The sequence below is a fragment of the Heliangelus exortis genome, chromosome Z, assembly GCF_036169615.1.
Source record: "Heliangelus exortis chromosome Z, bHelExo1.hap1, whole genome shotgun sequence".
Taxonomy (NCBI): Eukaryota; Metazoa; Chordata; class Aves; order Apodiformes; family Trochilidae; genus Heliangelus; species Heliangelus exortis.
The window spans coordinates 42,551,309-42,559,620 of NC_092454.1; positions in this window are offsets into that span (position 1 = coordinate 42,551,309).

Here is an 8,312-nt window from a genome sequence, read left to right on the forward strand (position 1 = left end):
GGTGGATCTGATCTACTGCCATTGATAGAAATCCCTCAGCTAATTTTTAAAAAGATTTGGATCAAATTTACATTACTGGGAAGGTACCTTATTTTAGGTGAATTTCCAGGTCTTAACATGTGCATTGGGTTTTCTTCACTAATGGAGGTGCCTTAGGGTGAAAGGAGGTGTTCAAAGCAGAACATAACTGTTTCTGCTTGCTAAGCTGGTGCTCACAACTGAAACAATGGCCTCCATTGATTATATTTAGCTGTACAGCAGGCTGCCAAACCAGCATACATTGCTGTGAGCAGACAAGCAAGGAAGTATGATACACAACAGGACTGAGGCAGGGATAAAAGCTTCATCTTCCCATAACTGACAAGTCAAGCACTTCAGCATTCTAAAGCTGGAACCATATCAACTGTAACCAGCTGTCTATTCAGTTTTCAAAAACTCTCTAATCAGATAATTACTGGGGTTTCAAGGAACAAACAGTACCCCCAGTTAGACCACTGAAATGCCTCTGAATGCAATGGGGTCACCCAAGGGTAAGTGGGGTTTTTAGTGCTTAAGCACTTTTCAGAATTAATTCTGGTTGTAAAACACCTCTCTTCCAAATTATTTGACATTGAGATATTTCCCTCAATGTATTTTTCTGCTGCAGCATATAGAAAAATGTCACAGTTACTTACAGTGTATTTGTTTCACAACCCCAAAACCTTGGACCAGTGAAAACCCTCAGAAGTTGAGAGCATTTTTCTGTTTCATGAAGACAAAAATACAAAAATAAGATTTTTTAAGTAGCTTGATCTCTTTCTTCTCCTCTCCCCTTTTAAAATAATGTGGTGTGAGAATTCAATTTGTACATAATTCCTAAAATACCTAATGTATGCTAGCTTGTTTTGTCTTGAACAGGAGAGGAAGACGTACACCAAAATAGATATAAAGTACACTTAGTAAGAAGAAAGTAAGCTAAATATAACATTATGCCTCCCCAAATCATCAAGTAAATTTTTTTAAGACTTTTTTGAGAGTACTGAGTAAGACAGAGCTCAGCACAGTGAGGGACTTCCTATTAATTTCCTGTAAAATATTCAGAGCTGTCTGTGATGTTGTATAACTTAGTTTGTCTACACCATGTGAACACAAATGTGAGTACAAACTACCAGATTTTTCCTATGGGTAGAGGTACAGTGACTGACATATAGCATGTACATTGCCCCAGAGCCTTTCTGTTCCCACGGAATTTTGCATTTAGTGGCATTACTGGAATTAAATGGGTTAAGATTATTAGTGAATCAGTTATATTGCCATGCAGGCTCAAACACATTGATCGTTTCTCAGAGCACTAAACTTGCATTCATGTTGTGGTTTAGCACACAGTGGCCTGCCTTGAACTGAAATGACTTTTGCTTATTTGTGTTCTACCATGGCACAAGCATTGCTTTTCTAAGCCAGCCAGTCAAACCAGTTTTCACTGTGAAATAAGAAAGTGCCTGTGATTACAGTTCCATCAGATTCCCTGCTGAACCTATGCAAGTACTTCTTAAGAATTTTTTACTAACTTTGGAGAGTATTCAGGCTCTCCTGCAGCCACTTGTTTCATGCACCAGCTTATCCTTATAGAGTTGTATCCTTATGAATTGTCTGGTGTATTATTTGGAGCTTTAGGTTTGTAACAATTTTTTTTTTAATCCCCTTTCTCCTTACACTATTACTGTTCATCTTTATGTTCAGCTCTTTCCCTCTTAGAGCCATGTATGTATTGTCCCTTATTAAAACAAACTATCTCCACCACTTAAATAAAAAACCCTCCACCCTTTAATAAAATAAACAACAAAACCCACACCCGCTGTAGCCACTATAATTTCAAAGCTCTTCTCAGAGTCCATTGCAGTGAAATTTCCAGTTGATTTTTAGGTAGGTCTTCTAACTTCTAAATCATCTGATACTCACTACCTGTTTTCGTATTGAGGTAGAATGCAATAATTGGAAAGATCTTTTTGCCTTGCCTTCCTTCCGCCCCCCCCCCCCTTTTTTGATGATGTGTGGCTTAGCCTGAGGGTACAGAAACATAGTTTGGTAGCAAGCAGAAACTTTTTTATGAGTTTGACACCAAATCACACCTGCCTGATCTGCCCCAATGACTCACATGTCCTTGGGGATCCTTGGGAAGAACAGAGCACCTGTAAACAGCCCACATCTTGCTGCCAACTCCTTGTTCCCCACCTGACATGCTGGCCCTTTGGAGGGTCTTTGGTCAATAGGGCATGGAAAACTGGAAGCTATGGACAACTGTGCACTGTGTAGATTTATTTTGGTGATGTTGAGCTAACAAAAGACTTGAAATTTTAAAAAGGATTTTACGTATGTCATCAAGGGTTTAACTGGGAGTATTCTCATCATGGTCTGTGTAATGATTCCTGAGCATCATTTTCAAAGTGAAAACCTGTGGAGACTAACAGTAGGAAATTCTTGCTGCAAACTCTGTACACGTTTGGAAGAAGCAGATTTTAGAGCCTTCTAACAAGGGTTGTTTTCACTCAACTTCAGGTAGAGGATCAGTCCTCCCTCTCTCTACACCAGAGTCACTTGACTGTTTTAAGAGTTTTGCTGTGCCTCTAATCCTTCTACTTACGAGTTTTCTAGCTTGAATGAAGGAATCAATATCAATTCCTTTATAGGAAAAGCTTCCTTGCAAGGCAAACCTTCCTGATCCAGTACAAAAAGTACATTGCCTCCACAGCAGAATCATAGAATCACAAAATTGTCAGGGCTGGAAGGGATCTTTAAGATCACCTAGTTCCAACCCCTTTGCTATGGTCAGGGACACCTCCCACTAGATCAGGTTGCTCAGAGCCCTGTCCAACCTGGCCTTAAATCCTTTCAGGGATGGGGCTTCCACCACCTCTGTGCAGCCTCTTCCAGTGTCTCACACTCTCATGGTGAAGAACTTTTTCCTAACCTCTAATCTGAATCTACCTAACTCGGGTTTTAGCCTATTCTCCCCAGTCCTACCACTACCTGAGATCCTAAGGAGTTCCTCGTGAGCTGTCTTGTAGGCCCCTTTAAGATATTGGAAGACCACAATAAAGTCTGCTTGGAGTTTTCTCTTCTCCAGATTGAATAACCTTGTCTCAGTTTATATACAATATAAATATAGTTGAATTATATATATATATATAAAAATATACATAAGTAAATATACACATATAAATATATAACTATATATACATACAATATAAATACAGCTGAATAACAACTGTCTCAGTTTGTCTTCATAGGAGAGGTGCTCCAACCCCCTGATGATCCTTGTGGCTCTTCTTTGGACATGTTGCAGCACGTCCATATTTTTCTTGTAACAGGGACTCCAGAACTGGATGCAGTACTCCAGGTGGGGTCTCACAAGAGTGAAGTAGAGGGGGAGAATCACCTCCCTCGATCTGCTGGCCATGTTACTCTTGATGCTGCCCAGGGTACGATTGGCTTTCTGGGCTGCAAGTGTGCACTGATCATGTTCATATTGAGCTTCTCCACTTCTAGTACCCCCAAGACCTTTTCTTCAGGGCTGCTCTCAAGCCAGTCACTTCCCAGCCAGACACTGGAAGCCGTGAACTCCATAACCAGAAATAACTGGAGAAAACTGGTAAGTTCCTTAAGCTTGAGTGTTTACTGACAGGATATTGACATTATATTGATTTACGGTTTTCACTTTTTAATTAAATTCTTTATTTATTAAATTTTTATTAAATTCTTTCTTTCTCTTCAGCTATTTTGGTGATATTGATATAGGCAAAATATTTTTCAGCCAGAGGAGATGTTATCAAAGCTCACCTGTTACCACTGTTGTTGCTTCACATATTTCTGCCTTCTCATCATGGTTCTCTTACATTTTGATGACATGTTTGGAACTTGGGTGGAAGTGTTTGCTCATTTTTTGTAATGCTATGCTGGTATCCAACATATTGAAAAAGTTTCTTTATGTCATTGCAAGTAATCAGAATTAAAAGCTGAAGCAATGTACATCTCACAAGCAAATATGAACCAATTTTAAGCCAAAATGATGTGGCATACACGAGAACGGTGTGGCATGTTGCAGCTGAACAACTGTTCCACAAGAGTAACAGAAGAGACCTACTGAACAAGTTTGCTGAGCAAACATAATAAGGTGAAGAGATGAACTGCTGTTAGGAAAGTGCAGGAATTTACTGCTAGATTATGACCTGATTTGCCATTTGTACACATCAAGGAAGGCTTGGGGAGCACTTGTGGTGATCTTAGCTGGTGCTTCTCCACTGTTTTAATTTTTGAGGGACTGTAAATGAGGAATGCCCCTTTTACCCTTAAGTTAGATCTTTCTCCTGTCTTGTTGCACCAGCCCTTCCATTTAGATTTTTGCTTGTCTTTAAGTTCTTGGAAACAGATGCATTAGGGCTGTTCCAGTGTTTATTCATTCAGTTGTCTATCATCATGATTGATACAGTTTGTTGCTTGACTCAACATTTAATTTATACAAATGTTTATCAACATATAAGCACTGCAAAATAAAACCAAAATATGGTACCAGGTTATGGGATTTCTACCTGAATATGCCTCAGGCTTGAAGCATTCCTAAGGCAGATGATGCAGAAAATTTTTTGTGCTGCCCTTCATACCCTCTACCATCTGTTGACTGTTTTTGTCTGCTGGGATTAGAAATTATCTTCCCCCCCAACTCAGTTAGGCACATGTACTGTACCTGAACCAGTAAATTCCATATCCCCAGGCAGGGTCACTGGGCTCAACTTTAATATTCCTGGAAATATTACAAATATTAAGAAAGACGGGTCTCAAAGTTTTGAGGAAGATGACTTCTACATCTGGAAGACCAGGATGAAATTCAGGTTCATTTATCCATTGTGGCTCATGTTTATCACTCAACTGCCCCACTGTAATGAGAGGTCCAATCATTCATATAATTTTTATAATGTTTTTAATGTTTTTGATCTTGTTTTATGGTGGTTTCTTTTTTGGTTTTCTTATCTTTTTATTTATTTATTTATTTATTTATTTATGCCTTAAATTCTTCTCAGGGAAGAGAGATCTATTGAGATCAATTTGCTGAACGAAAAGTTGGTATCAAGTCAAACCAAATTGTTTTGAAGCCCCAAGACATGACTTATATTAAGAGACCTATGTTTTTGGACTAAATGGGCAAATTTTAGCAGAGTATGTAAAATATTAATTTTGTATTTAAAGATCTTATGATCTTCTATGATTCTAGGTGCAGGAAGGAATTAATCTCTGGGAGACAGTTTTTTAAACCATAAAATCAACCTAACTTCTAGAAATTCAAATGAGGTTACCTCTTAATCTTGTTTATACTGCTGTGTTTCCACTACCTATCTGCTTTCCATTTATGTGACCAGCCAAAGTTTTTCTGAAGGTTTTTTGTAGGAGAAGATTCTTATCTAGGAAATTTGAGCTGGGGGAAGTCCTGTCTCTAACTTACTGAGTAAACAAACTCTCTTAAAGGTTTAATAAACAGATATGGAGGATTTTATTGAAACTATAAATAACACAAAAATAAAGTTATAACTCCTAACAGGAGTTGGTGGCTAGGTTAGTAGGACAGATTACAATCCTCAAGTATATTCTGAAAATAGTTACGTTTCTTTAGGAGCTATTGAACAAGTGGCTGCCATTATTCAATCCGTTCAGCATCCATGTAATGAATTGTGAAGGGGTTTGTATCGTGAAAGAATCCAGAATTTGTTACATCATAATCACATGCAGATGATACCCCCAGAGCCACGTGCTACCCCATATTTTGCTATTAAAACGTCTAATATGAATTGTGACTTCTGTTGCTGCATGTTTTGTTACCTTAAGCACTTACAAAATATTTGTCTTTTGATTAGTTTTATGATGACTGGGCTTGGGCTTGGGCTTGCCTTTTTATCCTGGAGATCAACTGACTCACCCAGTGCAATACAATAAGAAATTGTATTGTAGTCTGGCAGCCATTTTACAGTAATCTTGCAAGACTTTTTTTTTTTTTTTTTTTTTTTTCCACAACTTGAGTAGAAATAAAATAATCTCACTTATTCTTTTCTCTGACGAATTTGAATGCTATGTTTTAAAAAATGAGAGAAATAAAAGAAACCCAACCAAAAGAAACCCAACCCCACACTAAAAAACAAGGAAGAGAGGGACGAAGAAAAAGAAAAAGATGTCAGGGTTTAGGCCCAGCTGGTACCAACCAGGCCTCTGCTCACCCATCCCTCACTCCCACTGTGGGACAGGGGAGGAGAAAATCCACAGAAAGGCTCATTAATGGAGACAAGGACAGGGAGGTTTTCATTCCCCAATTATGGTAACAGGCAAAAACCAGGCAAATTCAACTTGGGAAGAAAAAAACTAATTTAACCTACAAGGAGAAAGAGAAAACCTGGCCATAACTTCACACCCCACGCACCCTTCCCTTTTCTTCCCAGTCCCGATCCCTTCCCTGCTGCCTCCCCCTCAGGGCACAGGGGAGGGGCAGAGGGGGTTTAGGGTCAGTTCCCCACACGGTGTTTGGTGTTTCTGCCGCTCCTTCCTCCTCAGGGTGAGTTCTCCCCACACTCTCCCTCTGCTCCAACGCGGGGTCCCTCTCACGGGAGAGTCCTTCAGGAACCCCTCCGACACGAGTCCCTCCCACAGGTGCAGTCCCTCAGGCACAGACTGCTCCAGCCTGGGCTGCACACAGGGTCACGGCTGTTTCAGGAGCAGCCACCTCCTCTGGCACGGGGTCCTCCATGGCTGCAGATCCACATCTTCAGGTCCTTCAGGGACTGCCCCACCGTGCTCCTCCATGCGTTGCAGGGGCACAGCTGCCATCTCAACACGGGCTGCGGGGAGATCTCTGCTCGGGCACCTTTCCTCGTCCTTCCTCACTTACCTTGCTGTCCTCCTTCTCACCTCTGCTCTGCATGTTTTTTGGTTTTGGCTTTTTTTTTTTTTTTTTTTTTTTTTTTCCTCTCCATATAATTTGCAGTTTTGTTTTCGTGTTCTTGATTATGTCACTCTCAGAGGCACATCCAGATTTCTGTATCTGCTTTGCCTTGGCCAGAGGCAGACAGGGATTAGAGCAGGGGGAGCTTCGAGCAGCTTCTCCCAGGAGCCACCCCTGTGGCCCCCCCACTTCCAAAACACCACTGCACTAACCCAAGACAACTGAAAATAAAGGAAAGCAAAGAGAATGTTTAGATAATCTTATGATTTTCTGAGGCAGTTGAAACCATTTATTGTATATCCATGAAGTCCAGACTGCCTGCAAAGAAAGAGAAAACTTTGCATAAAATTTCATCTCACTTTGGTGGGAAATTGGAACTAACTGCTAAAAGAACAGAAAGTAAGGGAGAAATGCAAACATGAGAAAAATGATAGAGGGCAGTGAAGAATACTAAGTAAATTAACAGAGTTGACAGGGCTTAGAATAAGAAAAAGAGAATATGCTAGGAACAAAGAAACCTTTGCAGTGAAAACAGGACCATTACTAAATGGAGACAGTAAAAGTTTCAAAATTATGGTGCAAAGATAAAATGGTTCCAGAGAAGTGTTCCATTGGAGATGTTCCTATTTGAAAAGAAACAGAATATGGCCTTTGTGTGTCATCAGTATGCTGGTATACTTAGCAGTACTTCACTGAGGAAGAGGGGCACTAAGTGTTTGTAAAAGCCAGCAATTCAATAACATACAGGATCCTAAAGGGTTCTCAAAGGCATTCAAAAGCTATTTCTATCTCCAAATACATTAATTTAATAAATAGTAAGAACTAAGCAATCTTCAAAAGCCTCCAGAATATTACAGACTGAATGGGTTTGAAAGGTTTGAAGGTTGAAAAACAGCCTGTTGTAAAGCAGGCTGAAACTAACAGTGGAAGACTGAGAGACCCCCACAGTTGTAAGCTTAAACTTTGATTTGCTTTTAATTTTATTTTTTTTGCTTATCTTCGGAAAGAGCAAAGAAGCATTTCCTGAATTCTCTCTGGACTTAATTTTCTCAAAAAGATTTTCATTTGGCATCAGACTGTTCACACTTTAGGTGAAGTCTGTGTAGATGAACTCTGTCTGTGTGTATGCCAGAGACTCACCGTGGTTCCTTCCGGAGCTTATTAACACATTCTCTAGAGGAAACAGATCTGGATGTTCAAAATCACTCCTTGCTGAACTGAAGTTTTTGTAATATTTTTGCTTTAAACTTTCTTGAAACCAGAATTTCTTCGTATGTGTCTGTGGTGGGTTGACCTTGGTTGTTTGCCAGACCACTACCCAGCTTGTCTCTCACTCCCTGTTCTCAAAAGGACA